This window comes from Ptiloglossa arizonensis, chromosome 2 (assembly GCF_051014685.1).
Source record: "Ptiloglossa arizonensis isolate GNS036 chromosome 2, iyPtiAriz1_principal, whole genome shotgun sequence".
In the NCBI taxonomy this organism is placed as follows: Eukaryota; Metazoa; Arthropoda; class Insecta; order Hymenoptera; family Colletidae; genus Ptiloglossa; species Ptiloglossa arizonensis.
In genome coordinates this window covers 6,729,230-6,743,067 of record NC_135049.1, presented here as the reverse complement: position 1 = coordinate 6,743,067, position 13,838 = coordinate 6,729,230, and the positions used below count along the sequence as shown (strand labels likewise).

The following is a 13,838-nucleotide window of genomic DNA, read 5'->3' as shown; positions in this document are numbered from 1 at the left end:
TTAAGAATTATGTAAAAAATTCATCTTATTATTTAAAAACTGTTTATCGACGTTTAAGCAAAAATTGTATCCATATATACTTTATAAATGGACCCTTTTTTAAAATCTCTATATGGGCATTTAATTGAAACATTAGGTTGAAAATTAAGAACAAATGATAATTATATCTTCTATTTTTATTCATCAGAAACAAGGATATTTATATAAAGAAATAAAATGATAATCATAATTTATTAATTTATCAATGTACCAATTTAAACAAGGAAAATGAAAGCATTATTGCATCGTAGAAAAATTGAAGGAATTACTTACAGGATATTACCCTGCTTATAGTCATCATTGAAATCAATTAATTATTTTTGGCTCCTTGAAAGCGAGAATTACTGTATGGAAGTTGAAATACATCAAGGTACACGTCACTCCTCTAGTGTAGAATGAGCATGCTCTATGCATTGTTGATAATCAGTGTTTATTTACGTTCACAATTAATCTACTTTACTGACGTGCCTGTAGATGAGTACCTAATCTTCGAGAAACCTCTTGCCCTCAATTCGTAATTGTATGGTCTATCCAAATACTCAGTTGGTGTACAGTCGCATCAAATTCAATTAAACGTTTAAAGTCACTTTCTTGCCTCTGAATCGTCTCAAACAGAACTACAACTACACATTATGAGAGCTCTGTCTGAGACATAGAGAGTGTGTATTTGTACAAAGAGATAAGAAATAGTAAGGTGATCGTCCAAACGATATGATGTGGATAGTTAACACTCGGTAACCTTGAGAGGCGAATTTCTTATACTTCAAGTTATATAGAATGATCCGTTTAACTAGAAAAGGTGAAATATTTGATGAGGGATTGAAACAATCAAAAATGTTTTTACAAATCTTGTTTGGTACAAAGGAGGACTTTAGGTGATACAAATAATTTTCTTGTAGTAGTAGGAGAGATATCAAAGTGAAATTAATTTTTTTAAATAGAATACAATTACCTACCATATGATATCATTTACTCTTGAGTTATTATTGCATAACAAAAAGAGAATACGAAAAGTATTTAAAAGTATTTAAATTCTTAACAAGATTTCAAAATACTACCAGAAGCATCGCGAGTATGAATTTTTACAGTTATATTTACGTTATCTTCTCTCTGTTGCGCGATTATTTTTCGAATTCGACTCTTCTCTGACCTATTTTTGAAGGTGATGTCAGTATCGTGCATGCGACTGTTCTTCGCCAGTGTGCATTTCAACTTTTACCTCTTATCTTTCGTGAAATGTTATTATCGTTTTGTAACAATCATTGAACGTAGAAGTTGAGAAATACGTATCTATTTCCACATTTTCTGTATCATTAGAGTTTTTTTGCAGGACCATTATTCACATTGTATTATTAAAACTCTTGTTTGAGTCCTGTGTAAATCCATCGATACATCTTGTGAATAATTTTTTTCCACTTAGATCTTCATAAGTATATAATGTAGCTTTCCTTCGTCGAACTCTACCAGTATTTTAAAATAGTTACTCAAGAATAAATTAATGGGTAATTATGGGTTTTACAACCTCAGGAGAATTCGTTCAGAAAATTCATGCGGTTAGGTCACATCACAGTATGCAAGTGTTTGTAAATATTTTAAATACAACAGAAAATATTCCTTTGTGACTACCTCAGCTTCCAAATACAGAAGAAAGGGCAAATACTCGTATTAGTAGGATTCCCTGTAGTCGCTGTTTGTCTACCTGCGTGCAGGTAAAAACAAGTTTACCAACCACTCGACCATTTTGGTTGTCAAATCCGCGGTTTTGTAAATTTCAACACAGACCACAGGACATTTAACTGAGAAAACAAGATACTTTCGAGAAGTGCAATACAAACGAAAGTTTTTATCGAAAAGCCTCAGAGTTCGAGAAATGAATTTTACTACTGGAAATTGTCTATCTTTGTCTGAAAAGTACACTTCAGTTGGAAATAATCTTTATTTTCTACATAACGATGAACTCGTCAAAAATTCAGTAGGAAAAGCATGATTATTAACGTTTTGAACTACACGTTTTAACAAATTAAAATCTCTCGTATATATTTAAGTGTTCTAAATGAGACTCAATTTCCAACGTGTCCTTTCTTTTTGTAAAATTGTAGAATTAATTGTAAATATGTGACAAAATTATAGAAAATTACAAAAAGAGAATAAATATGTGAAAAACCATCGAATGCAACCGTAACAGCTATAATAGATATAATCTTATTATTCGAGAATTTATGCATAGGCATTGTCCAGCTTAGCGAAATTTTATTTAAAAAAAAGATGAGTAAAACTAAAGTACCGCGATTAATTCACGTTTATTCGATCGTATAATTAATTTTTATCTCTTCGTTGTGATGTATTTCGTTCAAATTCGAATAATTAAAATTCCGATTTCTATTCAACGAGTAACGAGTAAAAATTAGTTCACCTTTCATTCGAAAATTCTATCCAACTAAAAACTTTGCGCATCTCTGATACCGTGTCCTAGAGTTTGCACTTGGTCTCGTTGGAAAAGCGTTCGTTCCAATCGTAAGGTCCCGTGTTAGTTTCTATCCCTCTATTCAGAATCTAGAACCATAGATAGTGTGAAAAAAATTATTTTCAGAATCAAGAAGTCGTCGCTTGGTGTGAAAAATTTCGAACGAAAGACGACACATTCATAAACTTCGTACTGTACTTAAGTCGAGCAAAACGTTGGCCTTTCAACGCAGCTCGAACAACGTCTGCTACGTCAAAGGATCCTCAGAAAATGTGTAAACATTTGAAGCTGTACGCTGTTAACTCAAAGTTGCATCTCGTTTTCGTAAAATGGTGGGATGTGGGCGTTTCACGCGTTGAAAACGGAATCCCTAAGTCGCGAAAACATTGGTAGGAGAGCGTAATGCTTTTATGCGCTGGCCTGTCGCGCAATTAAAAATATAACTCCAACCGCAGGAACCGTGGAAGTTGGTCGGGAAGTGCTCTCGAAAACATCCGCATAAACACGCGGCGCGCGAAGGAGTACAGGTACGCAGGAATTATCAGGATTTGCAGCGTAGAGTTCGTGCAGTTACGCGCCTCCACCGAAGTTGCATATTTTCCATCCCAGACGAGTTCGTTCGTTTCCATTTTGATACGTTCCACATTTTTTACCGTGAAATAAAGGGTGTTCCGATCGTCACCAGTCGATTTACTTTTCGAGTAAAATTTTTCGAGTAAAACTCAAACGGTTCGAGTAATCTTGACAATCTTTTTATCGTTTCACAGTTTGTGCCAGTTTTCGTAAAGTATGTGATTCGTTATACGATACTAATCGACACATGCCAGTCGTTAATCACTTTTTTGCTATACTATAATATTTAACAACGGAAAGTGCGTTTTTTCAGACATATTAACCCTTTGAATTCAAGAAGTGACTCTCGGTCACCACTCAGTTCAGTGTACTTCTTCCAATCCGTGAAACTTTTGTGACTTGAAATTCAAATTGGAAATTGGGTATTACACTCTTTAAAGATGTAAACATATGTATGTCAAGTATTGAAATAAAAATGTTCCGTATCGTATTAATTTTGCGATTTGAAAGATTCCATCGAGGCGCCAGTTTCAGGTAGCAAAAACTCTTCGAGTCCAAAGGGTTAATATACCTTTCGTGCACCTATCGCGTTTATTAAAGTTCTCCACTGTGAGGGTTCAAATACTTTCGTAACTCACTCTGTATTGAAACTCGATAGATTAATTTCTTCCTTCGATGGCGTTCCAAAACTTCGGGAAATATAGGAGGAATGCGTAAAAAGATTGTATACAAAAATAGGAAAATTGTTCTTCTATCAACGTTGTCTGTTATCGATCGTCAGGTTCAAACGGATTGTTTCCATAACGTGAGTTCCTTGAATGTCTGCTTCGAGTTTCGCAGAACCTTACCTCCGGTTTTAAGGGGATACTTTAATCGCGTACTTACCGGAATTCGACAAACTTGAGCATCGTAATTGTTCCGGAATCGCGATTGGTTGAGTTTACATCGATTTCCTGAAATCTTGCTGCAGATGTACGTATCGTGATTCAGTAATTGATGGAAAATCGAGTCTTGAATACGTCAGTCGGTTTTATTGCTTCGATATCCTCGGGTGAGACCAGTCACCCACGATCAGAGAAGTCGTAAAGTTACAAAGCGGATCAGCCGACCTCGTGAAGTAGCGTCCGCTTAACCCGTTTAAAAATGGCTGGGCTTACTTAGTGTCTTTTACTTCCAATTCTATCTTTTGCTTTCAACTGTACACTGCGAGTCGTTTCGGAACATCAGCTACCATATTGCTTTCGTTGCAAAGTAGATGTGAGATTATCGAAACGTTTAATAGGTTGGTCGATAAGTTTTGTCGTTCGATAAGAAATTGAGCTATTGAGTGCATCGTTTTATTTGTCTAAAGATGGTACTACTGTTTGACGAACATGTGTGAAGTTTCATGTAGATCTGTCGACTCATTCGTATATTTACATGTGTATGTTTGTTCAAAGTTGAAGTGTCCTAGTATTTCTTTACAGTGGAAAAAACGACAAAACTTATCGAACAATTTAATAGGTCTCAATTATAAATGGCATCTCACTATAGCAATCTCACATAAAATTGAAAGTACGTTTAAGTAAGATTTCATAGATCGGTGTAAGTTGAGGCTGTTTTTGCGAGTCACTGACGAGAAAGATTGTTAAATATTGTTTTTTGAGCATTATTTATTGAAGAAAAGAACGAATCGAGTAGTCTAAGTGCCTATGGTAGTTTTTAAAATCGTTTTCGTTGCGAACTGAAGGAAGAACGCACACTGTCTTCATTTGATTTTAACATGTTTTGCAGGATGGTAGATTATAGATGCCTGTTCAGGTGCTTAAAATACTAAATATACATAATTGATACTTTCAGAGATGGATATTGCAAGTTCTTGAAATGTTAAACCCTCGATTATGAATAATGTATTTAATGACACTTTATTATAGGTGTCTTATAATAAAATATTACTATAAGTAGAATAAATTCCATAGGTCAATCTATGTTGAATATGTTTTTATATGTTTTTGAAAAGAAAGGTTATTAAAAGTGGATATTAAAATGTACTCTCTCGGAGAAGGAAATTAATTAAATGCATCGTGTACATGACAAAATTGATGTTACAATTTTCTCGATGTTTTCTGTCAGGTTTTAAAAAGAAATATTATTAGAACACTACCTGTAGAACATTCCTTGGTATATGAAGATCTTTAAAAATAAAATGTTTCGTTGTCTACTCGTAGTTAAGAATAATTTTTGAAACGTTGCATTTTTGACTATGGAACATCATGGATGGTACATATTTCACTATGGGTATTTTTTAATAAAATTAAGACTACGAGTTGTTAAGATTACACAACTGAGTGAAAATTAACAGTGTAAGTCTTTTGACGTCTGAAGACTTCCTTGTAAGTCTTTCTCAACAAAAATAATCAATCCTTGTTAAATGTCTGAGATATTGTCCATTAAACGAAACAATAAATCAAGCAGTACGTCTATGGAAATTTTTGTATCAAAACGTTTTTACAAAACGTTTTATCAATAACTTATTAAATAATTAATAAGTTTCGTTTAAAGTATCTCTATTTTATGGCATTTGACTATTTAAGCTTGTAACTATTTCGACTACCATCATTTCTATTTTGTCAACAATATACGAATACATGGAAATGATTCGCAATTGTTTTAGTATATTGAATACTTGAAATTATTGAAAAAATAATTAAAATTTCAATAGTTAAATAATAATTCCACTCGGTTTAAAAATTGATAACATTTTAATACTTTTAAATTTGAATACGCACCGATCGAACCTTTTATGTTTTACACACGTTTCCATTTTACTCTTGGAGTCTTTCCAATTCAGAGGAAAAATCATTCCCAGTGAAATTGAACGGAGTGCATGCAATATACATTTTTGAAACGATTAATAACCATACACGCAATAACAATTCTACAGAGACTGACAATTTTCAATAACGGTGTACTCGGTTGAAGTAATATTTATAATTTTTTGTTTTTCAGAAATAGAAGATAGAATGATTCTTCTTTGTGCACTGCAGCTGCATACCACAAGCGTTGAATGCAACACTGGGCGAACACCACGAAACAGGTATTCTAAATCTATAAGTAACTTTAAGATATATCGAAGAAAATATGTTATAAACCTGCTAGGATTAGGTTGTAAACCAACTTCTTCTAGAATATTTTATGATTTCATGAAACTATATTTTATTTTGTTGCGATGAAAAATGATAAAATGGTCTTTCGTTTTCGAGAAATAAATTCCCAATTTGTTCTATGAATTCTGGCTGGACCAGTTTGCCGGATAGTTGTAGAAAAATAAACAGAGAATTCGAATAGGAGTCATAAATAAATTTAATTTCTCAAACGACTTAATTTTAACTTAAAATTTCGAAAGCAAAATGTACGAGTTACGTACCGAATAGCCTAGTGCACATACGAATGCACTAAGTGTAATATTTTGTTTTTAGTTATCAATAGATGAAAAGGAACATTTCATTTTTAGCTAATAAAGATAATAATTTTTATTTCCGTAATAGAATTCAACGTTTCGAACGTATAGATTCGTGTCGTTTTAGGATTACATACGTCTTAAAAGCAAATACTATGTTAAATCAGGCACACAAAAATGAACGTGCGTAAAGAATATACTCAAATATGTTAATAAATAATAAACTAAAGTGAACGTTAAAAATATAAAAGAAAAATGTAATAAACTAGAAATCCATAAAATATTCAATTGCAGACACAAGGATGATAATAATTGTTTAACCAAGTAATTAAAAAAAAATAAAGGTGTCTTTTACATTTTTCAAATACTTACGTGATGTAGAGTTTGACTCGAAACCAATTAATTTTCCTATTAAAATTTGTTTCTATCTTCTACTGTTTTAACGGTGCAACTCGACCTACTTTCGTGCAACATCCTATATAATATTTAAATTAATACAGACTCAAAGAAGTGGAAGAATCATCCGATCAAAGGGAAACATAAACAAATTTAAATATGAAAGAATAAGAAAGCAAATAGTTGAAAACAAAGGTAAATGAATTCTTCAAAATGTATGATATTTCCACAGACTGAAGAATTTTAAATATTATAAAAATTAGTATACGTTTATAAACACGATATAAACCAAAATAAGACAGAATAGTGGCAGAAACCAAATTAACGGAATTTTATTAATCGAATTGTAGACACTATTGGTTGTAAATTCATTCCAGGAATCGACTTTTTTTTATCTCGAGCTAAAATTCAGCCGTGTGTTAACCGTTCTGCGAGAAAAGTGAACGAGATATGTACACCAGAATGAGTCCATTACTATGCGCCTCTCAGAGCTTCAAGACGATGTGAAAACCTCTAATGCAAACTCATAACTTTCATATTTCCCATTGTATCTCTATAAAAGTGTTATCAGTGAGTCCACGAAATTTCTCAAATTAAAATCAAACCAAACACGACTGCGTTCGAACTATTCATTCTCATATTTATACATTGATAATATTTAAATTTTGTTAAATATAATATACACTGATAATATTCTCATGAAAATACAGTATCAAATGTAAGAATAAAGAGTGTTCCCGAAGTTTCCGAATCGTTAGCGTTAAAGATCGCGATTTTTCGTAACATGCCTGAATAATTTGCACGCGTTCTTTCACCGTGTACTTCTCCACGATTAATGTCCCATCTGTCTAGATGACGTATGTCGAGTTTTGGGTTAATCGATTTGACGTTTAAAAAATAGCGCGAAATTCAAATCGACCGGTGATGATTGGGATACCTTGTATCAGCGAATGAATGTTTCACTTAAAATTAAGAAACGTAAACAGTGTATTTGAGCAAAATCTTTTCATACAGCACTATTCTATTTCGTTATTTAGCCGTACAGTTTCTACACACTAGAAAAGTTTCAACCAAGTCAGAATGTTCAGCCGACTTCCCTTCTGGTCGCTAAATCCTTCAAGCTTGTACCACGAAACGATCACCAGATTACTTCGAAATTCATTCCCGTTACGGCTGGCCAGGTCCAATAAAAACACTTGGAAGGAACAGACGTACCGGGGATTTGAAATTTGTGAGCGTGGAGTTATTACCAGAGGACAGTGTCCTTGCGGCGAAAGAACGTGCTTTATGTCGGCTGTCTCCCCTTGTCAGTTTCGTCGTTGGCATCGTACAGGATATACATATAAAGGTTTCTCCTTTGTGTCTGGTCGTGGTCAATTTTGCCCTGTCGCGACGACACAGCAATCTCGAGAACGTGTTGGGCTGTGTTATCGGATACTGTCCAATGGTTGTGCGTTTCGACGAGATCGCAAAAAGGCCGATTGATTTGCCAATCGAGCTTGGCCCTGCTACATTCGTGTCTCGAGCCATTGTCAGCCAATTGTAAGAGAATCGTTCCGGTGGTAGCTTGGCAGCAGGAAGGATCTGCTTTCTTTTGCATTTGCTGAATGGAGAGAAGCAGGCTTCTCTGAGGTTTCTTTTGCACCCTGCTGGCGTCTTTTTCATCCCTTGCCCTCACGGTGGATGTTGTCTGCTTCCCTTTCGTTACATTCCCTCGGGTTCTTTTCAGTCCTCTGTGTCTCTTCCTTTTTGCCTCGGTCCGGGCGGTTTATTTCATCCTCTCCGTCTTCGTCGTTAGTCGCGTGTTTCACTTTTGTCCTCGCTCCGTCGACGTGTCTGCGACCCTTCGAAATATCGAAACTCGATATCGATGCTCCGGGATAATGTCGAATTAGTAAGCATTCGCACCGCTCGTGTTTGTCACTGACTGAATCAACGAGCATTCTTGACACTCGTTTGAACATGTCGGTTTGGTGAATCCCATCGGAGAAACTGTTTCTTGTAGTTATTTTCTTTCGAGGATTCGTTCAGCGAACGAGATTTCAACCGATTGATTATATTTATGAAGAAGTCTGTCCGCCATTTACTCTTTTGTTTTATAATATCGAGTTAGACTCCTGATCCATTATAGACTAAACATAGTGAGAAAGATTCTTGGTTGTAGTTAAACTAATTGCGAGTTTTGCATTTTTATTCGACACTCTTGTAGACATCTATTAACGCGTGAAAAACAAATTTCTGTCGTTAATCCTTAATTACGATCACTGAAAGTTTGATACTGATACGGGCACGGAGTCTATCGGTATTCGATGAAAACATCGTTATTAAAAATTTATAAAATTAATGTGACATTAATTGTTACGTAGAAATAAAACATCACGTGTATTGTAAACTTTTCTTGGAAATATTTCACAATTTCGTAATTGGGATAATAAGAACCACAAAGAAAACAAAATATGTTTTGTTTCGGTACAAGAATAAGGAGTCATCAATTCCGCCTAATTACCACTAAGTAATTTTACTTAAAAATTTTTTAAATTTCCACTGCACAGTAATAGGACATCCATAAAATAAAAAACTAAAAGTTTCTGTCTTTATTTTCTTTAAAAAATGCGAATTTTTTTTTTATGTAAAATCTTCTCAATACTACTCTTTTTTTCGGAAATATATTTTTATTATTTTTCAGTATCTTAGTAATTAATACAATTACGACTGTTCGAATTACATTTCTTTCTATGGATTCTATATTGATTATCAAAAGAGCGACTATCTATATTGTAAGAAGTAAGCGATGACGATAAACAAACTCTTTGTAAACTAAAGAAATTGTAGAAGAAATAAATTATGTCTTTAAGATTGTTACACTTTGTAAGGTTCGGTTAATTTCTTCAAGTTATTGAGTGAGCATCGAACGATGTATCTCACTCTATCTCAATATGTTCTTTGTTACGCGATAGGTGTAATTGATTCAACCAATAACGATAATACGTGGGAGTAAAGGTGTCCCCCTTATGTGTCAACCAATCACGTTGCCTAGCCAACAAGTTATTTCTGCACTGTATATACGTATTAGTGACTTCGTATATTTCCTAGCTATAACGAGCGTTATAATTTATTCATTCGCTGTTGTTTACGCTTGAACTATAACTCATAACTTGAACAAAGTATTTAACCTGATCACCTTGATTATTATGTTCCATTGAACCAATACTTTCAAATTACATTAAAAAAACGAATAACGTTAAAATTTCATTTTTCGGGTTCAGAAATTTTTACCATACAGTTTTTTTGATATTACTCTTTTTTATTTGTAAAATACGAGAGCATCCAGTCGGTTCTACTATAATACCTTCAATCACAGAGGAACAATACAATGCGAGGACGCGATGGATCTAACAAACAATGTTTCACCAGAAGGTGTTCAGGGAATAACGAATAACTTTGTCATTTCGTACGATTTTCACTTTCGCAAAATTCTAAAACAAAGCTGAAGGTTATATTTATATTCTCCGAAAAAGACTGTATCTGTAATTGAATAACTACTCAGAAAAAAAATTCGCAAACTTTATCCATTTTTGGACCTCTCGTAGCGATATCCACCCTCAACGAGAAGAGTTGTTCGTAAAAGTTGTCAAAGGTAGAATTGTGATCGACTAAAGTAGCCTCATCGAGGTTAAAATAATTTAGTTCGTTAGGTAACATCTCGAATCGTACTATGCAAGTTCCAAACATTTTCCACGATACCGGCATACTTAACGATGTTCGTCATCAACGCTCGGCAACAATAACTCCCGTAATAATGCCGCAGTCCGGATCCTAGTTTGCACGCTCGGCTGGTCGTTCGTTATCAACCTGACTGGTTCGTCGTGGATCCAGGTTGGAAGGGTGCAAAATGAAGCGAGGTGGCCAGTATCGAATAGTGGAGATGCGACTATAACCAGCAACCCACCGACCTCTGTTCTAATTAAGCCCGGCTAACCCGCGAGTTAGGATTATTACTTGGCTCTGCTGGATAGGGAGAAACACTGTTACCACGAGGTCCTGCCCTCGTGTTGATGCGCGAGTCTGCTCGACGCTCATGTGCGGGAATGACTGAGCGAGAAAGAAGTTAGGGGTGTCGTCTGGCATTCTGCCAACTATCCGCTTCCGTTCTCGTTCCTGTGGGAGCTGCCGACAGGAATTCAACACGTTTAGACATTACCGAGAGGAAACCCTTTGAAAATTCTTGCAAATACCGATGTAAATCCACCAGCCAGTCTCCTCGCTAGGTTAATGTAACGTGTGTAATGTATATGGCGCGATAGGAAAAGTTATTTCTGTCGACATGTACTCAACATGGGTGAATGGATGCTGGTCGGATGGTCTCGTTGCACCGTATCAGGTCAAGCTGGGTTTATCGATGCGGTGGTCTTTAGTTGGTTAACGATGTTAGACTTTCCGATGGTCCACTAGCTATTTTTGGAGTTCAAATCCAATCGAGTCGAATCTGGAAAACTGTTACGTCTTGGATATTACGCGAGATTCGGACGATACTATTTTCTAACAGATATACGAAAGCTGTAGAAACCTTCGATATACTTACCTTCGATGACTTAAAGAATGTGTGTATACTAGGAAGAATGTTTCAGTTGTGTGTGATAGGTAATTTTGAGTTCATTAAGGTGTTTGGTTTTGGTGGAAGTTGGGCTTTGCGATGACCTACTTTCGATCATTTTGGAGTTCGAAAGCTCGAAAGCTGTTAAGTCTTAGAAGTTACACGAGATTTGGGTGAAATTGTTTCCTGATAGATGTGCGAAAGGAATACAAATCTTTGTATCGGTAGTTCTTAATTTTTTAGGTACGTTTGTCCACTGAGACTTAGCACGAAACTTGTTTTGCCAAGTGCAAGATGCAATTCTAACTCGTCGATCGAATTTAGACGATATTTAATACGTAACATTCTTGTTCATTTTAGAATAGTCGATGTCAACAGAAGAAACAATTACAATATTTCGGTGAACTTTGTTTTCGATGCACTGGCCCATAATGTCAGAAATAAGGAATGTATTTTATGAAAGTGATAACGAAAGTTTGAATGACTTTCATCTTGAATTTATTAGTTTGCATTTTGTGTTCTTTTTTCTCTGTAATTTTAATTATCCGAAGTCATCGTGCTAAACATATGTATCATTGATGTTTTATATCATTTCAAGCACCAACAAATTAACAAATTCAATCTGTTTCATATGTAACATTTTTTTCAAATAAGTATATACCCAGAGAGTTAACAAAGACGTGCAGATAGATCTGGAAGAATATTTCGAATATGTGTAAACTAAATTGCAACGAATCGAAAAGAATTGATTACATTGTTCAATTGCAGAATGTAGATTTTTTTTTAAAGTGGAACAAGTTCTTTAAAGAAGGAAAACAAATTACAAGGCGCGTTTTCAAATCACGATTAAACGTGTGTTATAACACGTGTCCTTGTGAATAAATACTACAAAACAAATAACATAAAACTATAAAACCGCTTGTACACAGTTAGAATAAGATTTTTAGTAACTATGACGATAAATGTTGGTAATAAAAATGGTACCTCTTGACACTTTTTAAAAATACATTTTCTATGTTGTAACTGTTATTTATTCTTCTTCTAAAAACATAGAAAATGTATTTTTGAAAGTAAGTAACGCTCTTAAGTAAACCGTCAACTGTTACAATTTTCATTAAAAATATTGCCACTAGCGATATCGACAACTAGACCGCAGTATAGCAAAGAAATGTATTATTATTAACATACTGATAGGTACAGATTTGAATCAGCTGCCAGAGTCACGTGGCAGCCACTGTATCAAAGATGGCGTCAGTCTCTGATCCAAGGCCTTAATTCCATTTATATGGATATTCTCAACATTGTTCAATCGACAGAGACGATGTCAACATCTATCCTTCGTCGCGAATACTTTAGTCGTATCGATCCTCGATAAAGTGTATTTCTCATTTTTTTTTTTTCTTCTCGTTTCTCGCAAGTATAGCATACTCCGTGTTGTCTCTCTCCCGACCGAGTCGAATAGAACGCAACGGAGACAAGGAGAACGCTAATTCGCATTCGTTTTAAAGCAAGCACGATAAGCTCGCGAGGAGGATCGGAAAACTGGAGCGAGCCACGATAATACGTCTTTCCTGTCACGTAGCGGCCGATGGCATTATGATAATGCCGCGAATAAGAAGGATTCGGGGAGGAAATGTGAACGATGAGTGAAGCGGCGCGCAGGGGCGTACCACCCTTACGACGCGGCCCATGGAGAACGGTTTAATCGAGATTCGATTTTTCATTTTGTTTTACGTGCTCGCTCCGCGGATGATATACACTGCTCCGTCTTGAAATTGGAATACGCTGACAGTACTCTGGTCGGATATCCGCAACGTTACTTATCAATGCTGCGTGAAATGCTTTCCTCGTTCCCTCTGTACGTGATTTCGAAAATTACCCTGAATTGTACAAGGGCTTGTAAATTATTCATGGAACCGAAAGGAAAATTTTGGAAACGATCAAACCAAACGTCGAATCGTTTCTTTTTTTTATTTACGCTATGAACCCAGTACAGGGTTATTAGCAGCATGCACATTGATGTGCATACTAACAGTACAAAGCAAGAAATGGAATATATAAGTTAAGATTACCCGAACATACATCGTTATGTATCGTTATACATAAATAAATGCTTATTACTAGTGATTGTACTTAGTGCTTATAGTTACATACTTATAACTATTGGCGATATATAATACTTATTACTAGATGCTTATAACTTGTAGCGGTTTATAAATATGGTATACTTTATATAAATAAATTCATAATTTTTTGGATCAGTATCAAACAGACAGACAGACCTCACTGGCAGTCAGAGATTTACGCCATGGTCTTTCAGAAATTTGTGAATG

The 13,838-nt window shown here is 35.0% G+C and overlaps 1 protein-coding gene across 4 annotated transcripts in view; it reads left to right on the top strand.

Moving 5' to 3' along the window:
- LOC143154849 (uncharacterized) overlaps positions 1–13,838 on the top strand; it is a 575,162-nt gene that overhangs the window by 186,653 nt on the left and 374,671 nt on the right. For all 4 annotated transcript variants that reach the window (XM_076326866.1, XM_076326865.1, XM_076326868.1 and 1 more), the window contains one exon: positions 6,065–6,152. The gene's annotated coding sequence lies outside the window, so the exon portion shown is untranslated. The remainder of the gene's footprint in view (positions 1–6,064; positions 6,153–13,838) is intronic.